The sequence below is a fragment of the Ambystoma mexicanum genome, chromosome 2p (genome assembly GCF_040938575.1).
Source record: "Ambystoma mexicanum isolate Mex_15411 chromosome 2p, UKY_AmexF1_1, whole genome shotgun sequence".
Taxonomy (NCBI): Eukaryota; Metazoa; Chordata; class Amphibia; order Caudata; family Ambystomatidae; genus Ambystoma; species Ambystoma mexicanum.
The window spans coordinates 419,163,089-419,177,546 of record NC_090923.1 but is presented as its reverse complement, the minus strand read 5'-3'; the positions used below and the strand labels follow the sequence as shown (position 1 = coordinate 419,177,546).

Below are 14,458 nucleotides of genomic sequence, written 5' to 3'. Positions count from 1 at the left end.
TCATGTTGAATCATAATCTGAAGTAGAGTACAGATATGAAGATAATCTGATTTAAATAATGTTTTATTGTATTTTATTTTATCGATGATTTGCTTCAAATATAGGGTTAAATTCATTCACTGAAACTCACTGTTGACTAGCTAGTGGACACAGGAATGTGTAATTTATAATAATATTCAATCTGCCTTAAATCACCAGTGTGAAATGATGGGCACCAATCGATGATGTAATGCTAAATTCGCTCATCACCGGTCAACAAGCGGCCTCCTGCAGAAATATACACATACAGAGAGTGATTGATACTCACACGTGTCAGTCGCCTGACTTTCTGTCTATTCCGTTATATCAAGGTGGACATTTTTATCAGTTGAACCCATTAGCAATAGGAAATATACTTTCACGCACTGAAAATCCCAGTGATCTGGGCTGTTAACGTGACTTTGCTATATAAATGTGGACATCTTTATCAGATTAACCCACTAGTAATAGGGAACTAACTGATACGTACTTCAAATCCCATAAATCTGAGCTGCTGACGTGAGCACGTTCTTGAATTAGACACGCCACTCACTAGACGGCAGTCTCCTAGCAACCATCATTCCGATACACGGCCGCAGCTACAACACGGAAAACGAACTCTGCAGCAGACGCAGATCACGAGTGTAAGTGAATCCGTTTATTTTCTTGTCACTTCGTATTAGCTGCGAGAACAGCATTCTAGAATACATTACGCAGCCCAACACAAAGAGCATATTATCTTTAACAGATCATGAATGGATACGGGCACCTACCAGATTGCAGCTCAAAGACGTTATACTCTGCACTAAATCTTAGCCGTGGAAGCAGCGAAAGCGCAAAAGGTGAGCAACATAGGGGAGTACAATACCACTAACAGGTGACCCCTGTGAGCATACAAAGTAGATTACAACACACAGTAATGCACATGTGTATCTTCTTTGATTTATGAACAGTCATATTGAATAACTGACAGTAAAATAATTTACCTGTATTACAGGTCAGGACCTACTCTACAAAGGGGGAAGTCTTCAGATACCATGCAGTTGGTAGTAACCTATTGCAAACATCAGTACAACCTGCACCTCTAGATTGAACACCACTTAAACACTGTGCAGGTAAATGGACACATCTTATTATGTAGATCCATATTGAAGTAATCCACCAATAGGAATATGGAAATAACCCTATGTTATTTATTAAATTATAGGGCACACTTGATCGCATCAGAGTAACCATCACTCCACACGGTGAATTTACGTGATTGAGAAGTTGAAAGTTATCACTGATGTTATGAATGAACAGCACCTGAAGAAGGCAGCACAGATGAACTAATAGCACTCTACTCACTGAAAGACTTTACTTTCAATCATATTGCTCCTGAAGAAGAGAATTAATCCCTCGAAACACGTTGAGCTCCTCCTTCTTAGTTTTCTTTTTTGACTAAGTTTTCTTTAATTCATTGTGTTAATTTGGTTAGAAACCTTTTCTTGCAAAATACCTCAATGGTACAAAATAGATGTATGAGAATAATACATTGGACATAAAAACACTGATGACTAACTGTTTCTTTAATTACTATGTAAATGAAGTCATGTCATGAAGTCATGAAGGCAACTAATGAAATTAGCAAACATTCAATTTACTAAATATAAATGTCATACGAATATTGACTGGACATAATTGCCACTACTAATAGGTGTGCAGGGGATGGGAGAACTCATGCTCTATGATTTCTGTAATCACTCTTGCCACGGGCTCCTTTCCACTTCCCCTCAAGCACTCCCTTGCGCACCCCCTAGTAAAAAAGCCATCTGCTGACCCTTCATGCTGGCCAACTATTGCCCTATCTCCATCACCCCTTTCCTGGGCAAACTCTTGGAGAAGTTGGTCATCCGCCAACTGATCCACCACACTGAATCTGTTGGCTGTCTCCAAGACCACCAATCTGGCTTCAGGGCATTCAGAGGCACTGAATCTGCTCTCCTGAACAACCATGACAACCTGCTCTCAAATCTTGACTCCAACTCACCTTCCATCCTCATCGATCCCTCCTCTGCCTTTGATACGGTTAATCATGCCAGCCTCATAAATCTTCTCTGTGATACACTAGGCATCACAGACTGGGCACTGGCTTGGCTGACCTTGCTATTTAACTGACCCATCCCAGGTGCAACTGAGCCCTTTCCTCTCTCTCATTCACCTCCGACTCTGCCGGCAACATCCCTCAGGGTTCTATCCTATCGCTGTGTCTTTGCAACATCAACCTTGTCCCTTTGGCCCACTTGATCTCCGCATTCTCTCCTCATTTCCAGTGTTATGCTGATGATACACAGTTCTCCTTCAAGGTTCCCTCTTCCTCTCTCATACCTGACTGCTATTCAGGCATGGTGCTCGGCCAATGATCTCTGCCTTAATGCCAGTAAGACTGAGAGCCTTCTCATTGGGATGCCTGCTCCATCTTTCCCTCCCACTCTCTAGCTGCCCTCCTTGGGTCCACCCCTTACCCTCTTGTGAGGCAAAAAACTGTGGTGCCATCTTTGACTCTTCTCTCCCGTTCTCTCCTCACATCACAGCCTTTGCCAAGAAGGCCAACTTTCAGCTCCACCTCCTCAGATGCATTCTCCCTTGCCTCACCTTCCCCCTGAAGATCAATGTCTCCAGAGCGCTGGTCCTCTCTAGGCTGGACTACTGCAACAGCCTCTTCCTCAGTCTGCCTCGTTCATCTCTTTGACCCTCTCCAACTAATCCAGAATAGGAATTATCCTTGGCCTCAAGCTCAGGGACCGCATCATTCCAGCACTACTATCTCTCCACTGGCTCCCAGTGGCTGCAAGGATCAAATTCAAGACCCTCTGCATCATCCACAAGGCTTTCTGGGCCTAGGATCCTGCTACATCGAACTCTCTCTCCCTAAATACCTTCCCACTAGAGCACTTTGGTCCACTAGCTCCAACTCTCTGCAGATCTGTCGTTTCTCCAAGCAGAGAGTGGTGGGTAGATATCTATCTTCAGCAGGAGCCTCCCTCTGGAATGGCCTCCCTGCCTCTCTCAGACTTGTACCAGATCTGTTTATGTTCTGGAAGTGGCTCAAGATCCAGCTCTTCTCTTCTTCCTTCCCTTCTCACCTTCCCTTGCTAAATCCCCCTCTGTCTGCTGCAACGGGCCGCCTGGTGCCTTATAAGCCTTCCAGAACACCAGGCGCCTTGTCCACTCTACTTCAGCACCTGCCCAACTCATCACTGCCTCTCCGGGCCCCCTCCCTGACTAAGCTGTTGGTTGGCACATTGTTGAGTGCGGCCCATCCCCCTTCTCCGCTCCAGTGGTTGATCCCTGTCATCCTCTGGCACTTGCCCTCCGGGCTCCCCATAGCACTTGCACCCTAGATTCCCTACAGCACTTGCCAACCCCTGGGCCTTTCTTCCCCTGCCTTCCTCCTCTCCCCTTCACCTCCCCCGCCCCACACCTCTTGTTGCTGCGCTTGCAAGATCTGAATGTAACACAGCCTAGTAGGACCCTTCTGTCTTGTGGTGCCTGGAAACACATTGTGTATAGGCGCCATATAAATATGCAATAAATAAAAAAAAATAAGTAGGCATTCTCAACAGTGTTGAAAATCTGGGTTCAGAATAAGGGTGGAATGGCAGTGGAGGTAGACAAAAAGATCAGAATCAGGTACATGTCACGGAGGCAGGGTGGGACACCTGGACTCAGAAGTGTAATTTCTACTCTTTATTTTTACAACAAAACAAAAGGTCAAAAGCAAAGTCTCACACCCTAGGTGACAAGTCCTATCTTCCAGGGCGGAAGTCACTCCTTATTGATTGGCTAGATGCGTGATTTCCTGGGTCCCATACACATGGCTATCTGAAGTCCTCAGACAATGTGATGTGAGATGGGATAATGTCCATCAGATCCTTGGAATCTCTGGGTAGCTCATCTCTGCCTAGCCGTCACCAGCTCTAGGTATAACTTCAGTTTCTCCAGGGTTTGGTGTTGGAAACCAGGGCCCATTTCATTCTAAGCTCCTCACTGTTCTTGACCTCCTACCTGGGTCTTGTACCTCCTCCAGCCTTCTTCTCCTGCCTTGTGTGAGAAACCTGAAGGTTTCTCACCCACTGGTCCCCGGGGATCTGTAATCTAGATGGCAAGGACACAGCCATCGCTATTGGATTCATTTCCTGGGGGTGGACCCGTGCGGGAGGATCACCTGGATGGGAGGTCTTAGGGGAGTGGAAGTGGCACACCGAAGTGTAATACACGGTATCCCCTTCCTTATGACACCTTTTCCTCATCCTGGCCAGTAGGATACTTAGAAACTCTACCCCCCCTTTTCCAATACAAACACTTTCTCACACAGTGAGCGACAACGGACTAATACCGGAGCCGTTTACCTGACATGTCCCAACACGAGGGTCAGGCACAGTCAGGCAATTGCCGACAACTACACACACCTGACTGCCCTTTCCATTCCCCACTGGAATAAAAGGCAGAGCGCAAGAGCACACCCTAGCAAGGCCGAACGCATGAGGAAGCAGCTATTCCAGGACGGCAGTTCAAACAGCTGGGAAAGGTGGCGAGACCTGAAAGGACATCAAGGAGGGAGTTGCCCTTTCCCTTTTCAACAGAGACCCGCATAGCCTCCAATGAAAGAAACATAAAACTGGGAATCGAAGCTGGCGAGTGGTTTGAGGGATGTCAGCGGTACATAGAACCTTCCAGCACTGATGGCCAGGGCTGGAAGATGTGGTTGCCATTGTGGTACAATCCTTGACTCCAGTGGCAAAAGAAACACTAACGAGTTCAGCACAGTCGGTGAGTCGGAAGAACCTGATAGCGGACCAGACTGTGTTAGACTCAAGGTTGCAATAGCAACATTAAGAAGATTAAGAGACAGAGGGCTTTGTGAACAAACTTGGTACCAGAGATAGAGAGGTCCGGCGCCACATGGGCCCTCATTCGAAGGTCTTTGGCTGGTACCTCTCTCCTAAACAAGGAAAGTATTGAACGGGAAAATAGTGAAACTACAAGTACCAAGAGGCCATAGAGAAGGCTGGTGTAAGGTGTCAAGGTGCTCATACAAGGGTCGAGCCAAACCCCTTGTACAATCGAAAGCCCTTGACATGTTGCAGAAATTGTGAACTGTGGAATGTGTGAACCCGACTGAGGGACTTGTGAAACTGGCATTTGCACCCGGCTGAGGGGAACGTTGTATGAACTGTGATATTGTCAAAGCACGTACTTGCCATAGAATAACATAGCGACCCAGCGAGACATGCTTGCTCATTGGAAGCCTCTGTTTCAATTGGCAAGGGCTTTGGGAGGCTAACCCTGAAAGAAGGACAGAGCCCAGCTGAGGGGGATCCTAGGGTGAAGGGTAACCACCCGATGTGAAGGTTGCCAGAAGGAACCGTTTTTGATTTGTTGTTTTTGGAATATCAGGCCCCTCCGAAGCAAGAGAAGACTTTGCATGAGAAGAGACTTGGGCACAGAAGGCCGTGATATAGAGAAAAGGAACTGCAAGCTGGTGCCAGAAGCCCAGGAGTGTGCTGCGCTCAAGGGTCCCACCTTGTCCCATGCTAAAAACGTGGGGAAGGAGACACCAGCCATAAAATCCTGACTTAACATTTTGTGAACACTTCTTCTCTTTTTTGCGAACATTATCCCTCAATAGTTTTTTTTTAGTATAGACCCTTTTTATTTGACTAGACACTACTATGACTAATATTTGCAGGGTCGGATTGGGACAAGAAATAGGCCCGGTCACCCGAATAAAAGTGGCCCACCCCTTGCCTCAAAAAATTGGCCCACCCCTCCACTCACGACCCTTGACCTGTCATTTGACCTCACCCCAAAGTGATGAAACACGACCTTTCACCCCTTCACAAAACAGGAAGTGGCATCAAATAGCATTGTTCCTAGGTACACTAAATTACTGTGAATCCAAGCAGACGTCCAAGGCCAAATGATAATATGTTATTGTATAGCACTTAGGCTTAAGCTCTTTTAAATAGAACAAATATGCATACAGTATCTCCCAACCTGTGTTGGTACTCATTTATCGAAAAAGAAGGATGAAAGGCTTTTTGAAAAAGAAAAAAAAAATTGGAAAAAAAAAACAATTCTCATTTATTTTCTTCCAAACCGGCCCAGGCATGGGTAGAAACCGGCCCCCACTCCCCAGGGACGATTTCGGCCCGGCTACGGGCCGAAAGGCTGAGGGGCCAATCCGACCCTGAATATTTGATGGTCGCAGCTTGCTCCCATCTGAGCTTTAGGTTTAGATTAGGTATTTATCTCAGCCCTTTTACAGTTTAATAAACACCGTTGAACTGTGATCACATGTGTCGGTCTTGCTTTGATACCATGCCTTCCTTACACTTGGGACAACACATCCTTCTGGTTCCTTCCTTCTCTTACTGCCTTTGTCATCAGCCCCTCCAACTGATACTACCTTATCCAAACATTCATCATGTCCTCCATTTCTTTGCCACCTCTATCTGTCATTAACAGTTCAGCAAATTCTTCACCTCCTCCTGTTTGTATACCTTCCTCCTTACCTTCACCTCCTTCACCTGACATAAGGACCTTCTCTACTCTTTCTCCATCTCCATCTGATGTTACCACCCCGTCCAGGCACTTACCACATCCTTCTAAAATAACCTCTTTCAAATCCTTACCACCTACTACTGATGTTATCCCTTCCTCCAAACTCTCACCATGTTCTTCCTCCCATCTTGCCTTCAATAGCAGCCACTACTCCACAGTCCTTGTATCACACTCCACACTCCTCCAAATGATAGCCACCACCTGCACGAACAATCCACACTGTCAGACTGAGCTGCTTGGCATGTATAGGATGCTCTGCCCTCCCCCTGGGTGAGACTCTGAGTGAGTGTTTGGACCTGTGTTTTTCAATTGTTACATCTATTGATTAGTGCTTCCACCCTCTCTTGGGTCCAGTTGAGGATGAGCGGGGCAGCCTAAAGCAAGCCAGGCACACATTTTTGATTTCATGTGTGAGCTAGTAAGGTCTGAGAGAGCTATGCATTGAAGGAACAACCCTGAATCAGGTTCATGGTCAGGTAAGTACAGTTTGGGGAGTTTATAGGAATTTCTTTGCCTAGTTTCCTAGTTCCCATAGGTTTGTGGTTGTTTGCTTGGTTTTCAGACTTCTCAAGTCGGTCTGCAGACTTAACAGGTATGCTAATTTCATTGTACCCTCAGAAACTCTCTGTCTGTGGTCTGACCTCATCTTGCACTACCGCCTGCATCCTCTCCACCTGCCACAGCGTCTGATGCAGCCCCATCCCCACGGTGTGGCTTTCTGGACCTGGATCCTGTGCTCCTCCCCTTACTATGCCAGCGCTTCCACCACCTCCGCTATTGTCTTTCTTACTATCGGTCGACTGCAGCCCTGCTGTCATCAACTATGCGTGATTTTTGTCACCGAATCCAGGGTGCATTCATATGCAACCTGACATACCTTCTTATCTGTAGCCGTACACTGCGCTTGACTTTACTGTCTCTGCCCCTCGGCACAGGTGGGGTATGTCTTGCAACATCATTCCATCACAAACATTCACTCCTGACTGTGACTCTGCAACTTTGCGTTCCTGCATTATTGGCTGTTTTTCCATATTGACTCGGAACGCACATTACCGATGAATATAACTGTTGTCAGTATGCATTATAACCTCCCTGCTATTACAAATAATCCTTCTTGATATTACTATGTATTCTACCTGATTGCAACTCGTCAGTTTGAGAGCTCCGCGCAGCCTGCATTATAGGCTGTTTCTCCACCTTGAGTCGCAATGCTCAACACTGTGGGGGTCATTCCGAGTTTGGAGGTAAGCAAAAAATGATGCCGGTAAAGGATTACCGGCATCGCTTACCGCTCCGGGCCATTCCGACCTGCCAAGCCCCTATTAGCGGCACCGTAAATAACGATGCCTCTAATAGCGGCATGGGCACGGGCACACGGCCCATCAAACCGGCAATAGCAGCATGCCGCTAAAAGGAGTAAATCACAAGTCAGGCGGACAAGCAAATACCGGCATCATGAAGGTGCAAATAGTGGAATACCGGCACGCCGTAAATTCCGGCATCGTAAACCAACCGTAAAATGCTATGTGCAGTGTTCACAACTGCCACAGGTGCACACAGCACAGGTGGAGGCAATGGAGTCTGGGCCTGTACAAAAGGAGCACACCCACACACCACACCACACCCCTTCCCACACCAAGATGATTCGAATAGTAGTAGAAATACTGGAGCTGGAGGACATGCCTGCATTGCAACACCAGCAACACCAACAACAACAACAGCAGGCACCACAGAGGAGATGCAGCAGGAGAAGGAGGTTGAGACAGGCCCAGCATGCCCCACCACTGCAGCCAGCATAACCACGCAGGCAGCCCCCAATCCCTCGCATCAGAGCCAGTCCTTTCAACCTAACCCCGGAGCGGAACCACACCCTGTACCGTCTGGACCGGGACACCATCACCACCATCGTGGACATGATACACGACGACCATGTCAGCCTCATTGAAATACGCACCGCCATCCCCCCTCTACTGAAGCTAGTGTATGTGCTCCACTTCCTTTCCACAGGCACCTACCAGCACACAGTGGGGCACATGCATGGCATATCACAACCCTTATTTCCTCGCATCCTGCAGCAATTGCTGGATGCCCTCCTCAAGCACACAAGGGACTACATATCCCTACCACGGACTCCCCAGGAGATTTTTGAAACAAAAGTTGGCTTCCATGCACTGGCAGGCATGCCAAATTTCATAAGTGCCCTCGACTGCACCCACGTGGAGTTGGTGGTCCCACATGCCATGGAGGTTGTGTACCGCAACCGCAAGCAATACCACTCCATCAAAGTGCAGATGGCATGCAACGCCAGCAAGATTATCACACATTGTTGTGCCCGATATCCCGGATGAACTCATGACTCTATGGTCCTGCACAACTCCACGCTACCACGCTTCTCGGAGCGACATGCTGTACAACGTGCCTGGCTGCTTGGTAAATTGCATGACAGGCACATGGCAGTGAAATGGGGGGAGAGATGCACACACCACCATGGTGTCAATGTTAATGTGACAGCACGATGTGCACATCGCTAAACACTGTGCCCCAAAGCATCCCAAACAGAACATGACACCCAAATCCCATAGGAATGAAGTACGGTCAACACCTATCACAACATGACTACCAGTAAACCACCCCACATACCACAACACGTGCACCACTTATCAGCGGAACTCACCCTCCGTAACAACATCCAGCAACATTCAGGGTATATGCACTATGTTGCTGTCTCCTGCGAGTCACCAAACAGGACAAGCATGCATGGGAGAGCATTGGACTGAACCACCAAGGGAATCCACTGTCTGTCACAGGGCCGCTACAACCACAGTAATGCTGCATGTCATCATGGGAAAAATCAGCACTGAATGCCTAACATTGCAGAGCCTACTGCCAACGCTCCCAATTAGAAAATCCTACAGAACACAACACATCCCTAAATTCACACGGACACATCTGTATATGTACACAATGCATGAGCCACAAGACGGCAGAGCACATCGTGTATCATCTTGAAGATGCAACCCACACCATTATTCCATGGCACAGGACACATTGAGGGCCTAGAAATGGTGTGCATACAACCAGGGACATGTGCATGTGACCAACGATAACCGGCCGGCATGTATCATTCGACTAACATATACCTTTTTCTGCCTCCCATGCAGGTGACAGTGGCTATCCCTTGATGCTGTGGTTCCTCACTCCTGTCTGAGAATCCACAGAACAGGCACGAGGAGGACTACTATCAATCACACACCCGTACCCGTGTGGTCATTGAGCAGACCTTTGGCTTGTTGAAGGCATGGTTTTGCTGACTTAGCCTGTCGGGTGGGGCACTCCTCTACAGGCATAAGAAGGTAGCCAAAATCATCATGTCATGCTGCACAACATGTGTATCCGACGCAACGTCCCCCTGCCCCCTGACATTGAACTGCAACCACCTGGTGATGAAGAAAGGGATGAAGAAGAAGTGGCTGCACATCATCGCGGTGCCGATGCACAGGAGGGATTTGCTGTGCGTCAGTCTGTGATTGCACATTATTTCTGACACACATGGCTGCAGAGGGTGACATGATAGTTGGACAGAGGGCACTGGGTGTGGGGGGACATTTACACTATGCACTGTATATGAATAAATGACACATTCGCAATAATGAATGTCCACTCAAATGTTACTTTTAACACAACAGGTGTATTGATATATACAACGTAAACGAAAGTGCGCTAACCCTCCACCACCCTCATCCCCCTTCCCCTCCCCCCACAACTCCCCCACACACCCTCATCCCCTCCTCTTCCCTCCACAACTCCCCCACACACCCTCCCCCTCTCCCCCACAACTCCCCCACACACACTCACCCCCCTCCCGCTTCCCCCACAACTCCCCCACACATGTCCCAACAAGTGTCTAATGCCTTATCAGGCTGGCCAGTCTATTTTTTTGCACTCCCTAGACCTGTTGGCGGCATGTCCGGCCAGTGCAGGGTGCGCGACGACCTGCGGAGTGGGCTCGTCTGGGTTCAGCTTGATGACGATGGTGTGGCCACCTGCTCAAACTGGGGTGCCGGACGTTCTGCCTCCATGGCATCGGCGATGCGGCTGAGTACCTGACGCAGGGCGGATACCTCCTCACACAGCCGGCTAGTATTGTCTGCAACTATCTTGCCCAGGGAGGCGGTGTTGTCAGTAATTGTCTTGCCTAGAGAGGCGATGTTTTCCCGCCACTCCTGCCTTGCCTGGGCATTGTCATCCACGAACTGACACACAAGGGCAGTCAGCTCCTCATAACCGGTGCCGGTGCACCTATGGAGGTGGACGGTGCTTGGGTCTCATGTTCGGCTTCAATGCGCTCCACTATGGGACTCATGGCCCCTTGATTTAACTCCCCCCCAGACTGCTCCGGGGTGGTGCCGTGGTCTGACTCCAAAGATGTGACTTGGGGGGATGGCAGTGGACTAGGTGTGCGGGGCAGTTCAGAGGAATCGTCCTCCACGGGTACCCACACCTCTTCCTGTGCCTCCTCCTCAGCCAGGGGTGCTGTGGCTGCCGCCTCGCCAACCGAACTGGACTCTGCCGAGTGTGGAGCCTCAGCTGTGTCCTGTGGCAGTGCGACAGGTTTTGGCAGATCTGTCTCAATGGCTATTGGCAGCACCGGTGCCCTGGCAGCTTGAGGTGGTTTCAATGGTGGTGCACGGCGGGTCTTGGGTTGGCCCTTTGAGGTGGAAGGCCTGTTGGCCTCATACCGGGCCATCTTCCGGGGTGTGGTTTGCTGTGGGGGTGAGTCCTGCGCATCACTGTCATGGTCTGAGCCTGTGGGGGTCGAAGAGAGGGACAGCATGAGTGATGGTTTGATAGGCATCATGCATACATTTGTACAATTGATCATCTACACAATCGAGGGTAATAGGCATTTGAGTTTGGATGATCACGTTGCTTGCTACATGGGTGGGTGATGCAGGCATACGCCGGGGTCACTCATGTTGGGGCAGACGTATGGTATGTGACATGCATATTTGTTGGGGCCTGCAAGCAGTGTGACTTATGCCATTTACATCTTTGTGTAGTCAGTGTCAGGTACGGCATTTCCTTGCTGCAGGCAACTGCATGTGTCTGTGCTGGGTCCAACAACTTTGTTGGGAATGTGTGTGTGTTGGGCCATGGCTTGCCTCTTTGGACAGACATATTGGTGGACTTTCATCCACATTACAGGGTTTTCTTAGGACACTCACATCCATCCGCCGAAATTGTGGTGCCACACTCCATGTCTCTGACACCTTCTATGCCCTCCATGCCGATCAGGCTAGCACAGATGTCCTCCCATCGAGACAGCTTAATGAGGGAGCTAGCTCCTACGCCAGTTGCCATTGCCTGGCTCCTGTTGGCAGAGAGTATGTTGCAGACTCGCAGCCGCAAGTCGTCCCACCGCTTCCTACAGTCCTTGATCGTGCGGGGGGTGTTACCCACTGTGCTTACTTTCTGCGCCACAAGTGCCCAGATCTCCTTCTTGCGTATAATGGCTTCCCTCTTCATGCTCTGGGTAAACACGATGTCAGCATGTTCTTGCAGGGTCTCAGCTAGCATGGCCAGCTCATCTTCATTGAAGCGCTCCTTGTGCTGGCGGGAGGCGCCCTTCTTAACAGCCTTAGGCATTGTGGTATGTTAGAGTATGATATTTCACAAACAGCAGTATCATACAGGTCTTGGCTGCTGAGGATGGCAATGGATTGTGTTTTTAAAGATGGCCGCTGTGCTCCTTCCCATTCCTGTGCAATGACGCTACTTCCGGTTCCACTTATTTACGGTGACCGTTATTAGCGGTGGCCTCTAATGCCGCATTGGTTCATGCCGGTAGTGCAATCTGCGCGATACATGATGCCGCTAAGGCCCTTTTTCAGGCCTTTTACGGCATGGCGGTGATGCCCCTACCGGCATGGCACAAAGCTTGTGCCTCCTAAGTCGTAATAGCCCTCTATTAGCGGGCTCGTGACTACACAGACACACTATTTGCCCCATGCCGGTAAGGACAGTTACTTACCTCCAAACTCGGAATGACCCCACGTGTCTTGTAACTGCTGCCTGTTAGTCTGCCTTGTAGCCCTACTGCTAATACAATTAATCCTACCTGAGTGTTTGTTTGCAGCCTCGTGCTGCTTGCATTATGGGCTGTCCCAGCACAATGATTCGTAACGTTCAGCACCTTGTTTGGTAACTGTTGTCTGCTAGCCTATCTGCTTTTCTCTGAGGAAACCACCTAAGGTGAGGTTTTCCCGGATGATGCTCCATCAGCTATTTTGAACATTGTGAACATTTGGATCAGCATTCTCTGATGTAACCCCCTTCATTGTTAGGAGAGGTTTTCCCAGATCGTACCTTCAGATCTATATTAACTTTGTAACACATGTATCTGTTTGCCTGATGTAGCCCCCCCCGTACCATGAGGAGTGGCTTGTCCAGACTGTGCATTTACCAATATCTTGAAACTCATGTGTCTGTTTGCCTGATGTAGCCCCTGTAATGTGAGGCGTGGCTTTCCAGACTTTTCTCTATATGACCCACATGTATGTTGTAATCTGTATAAATAATCTTGCAATCTGAAGTATATCATTTCGTACTTACTGTAACTAACGCCCTGATACCTGAGGGTTTGGCGCGCTGCTATAAATATAAAAATAAATAAAACAGATGGGTTTAAGTACTGAAACAGCTCCCGAAACCTTAAGGATCTCACATGAAGCATGTTCGTGGACCCACAAGACCCCCGGAGTCCATCAGCCATCTCATTGTGGGTTTCAGTCAGCCATACAGATAAGGGATACATCAGCCACTTTTACGCCCTAAGAATAGGCAACTACAGCTAGAAAATAAAAACAGGGAGGAAAAATACTCCAATCAAAAAACAGACACATGAGAGCCCATCCCTCTGCTTTCACCTACTCAGCTCCATGGATATGTTTGGACCAGTAATATATGTAGTTCTACAGGAAGACACTCATATTATTCCTGCCTGACCTGAAGAGGTCAACATGCATCTTTAACGTGTATGAATAACTAGGTGCAAAGAAACATTTAGGTGCAAAGAAACATTTAGAACTAAACATTACTGCTGTACAGTTAAAACATATTTTTACTATGTTGTAAAATTCTCCCATTGGGAATGGGATTCACCTTTTTACCCCCTAAAAATCATTTAACTCCGAACTTAGAAACAGAGAGTAAAATACTGCAAAATCTTATCTGGAGCATTGGTTTAAGGGAAGAGTTTACATCCCTTCACTGGGGAATGGCATCTGGCAGTCTCGGTGTGACTGTCCCCTTCCAAGCAACTTGAAATAAGTGAGGGCGACTAAGGATCCCATTAGGTCAGTGACCATCATCATCTGGCTATGGGAGGTACCCGGCCCCCTGAGTCACTCCATTGGCGGCCCACAGAGACCAAAATATTTATTTTCAAAGAAAGAGTGCTCTACAGGGTACAAGGAGTGTCTGTGGTCAGTGATATTCAGACACCATTGTTATTGTCGTCTAAAGGGTGGAAAGCATAGTGAAAAGACTGGAGGGCATATATCATGTCTGCGAGGTCTTGAAATGTAGAGGTAATGATGAAATACATGACTTAGAAATAAAAAAAATCAAGCGGTTTATTCATGGACTTTGAAGGGACACAGATGGTGTGTTTGTAGTTTTGATGAATTGAAGATAGAAAGCAATGGGATGTATCGTGAAATTAATAAAAGTTGATAGTAAAGTGCAGTAGGGAGGATGAAGAAAAGAGAATATAATACTCCTGTCCAATAAAAGAGAAGAATGTTATGTTTGCATGTTATAAACAACAACTAAC

The 14,458-nt window shown here is 48.0% G+C and overlaps 1 protein-coding gene across 1 annotated transcript in view; it reads left to right on the top strand.

The window, feature by feature from the left end:
- The first annotated feature begins 640 nt into the window (after positions 1–640).
- Positions 641–14,458, top strand: part of ABHD6 (abhydrolase domain containing 6, acylglycerol lipase) — a 597,080-nt gene continuing 583,262 nt past the window's right edge. The window contains exon 1 of the mRNA XM_069643773.1: positions 641–662. The gene's annotated coding sequence lies outside the window, so the exon portion shown is untranslated. The remainder of the gene's footprint in view (positions 663–14,458) is intronic.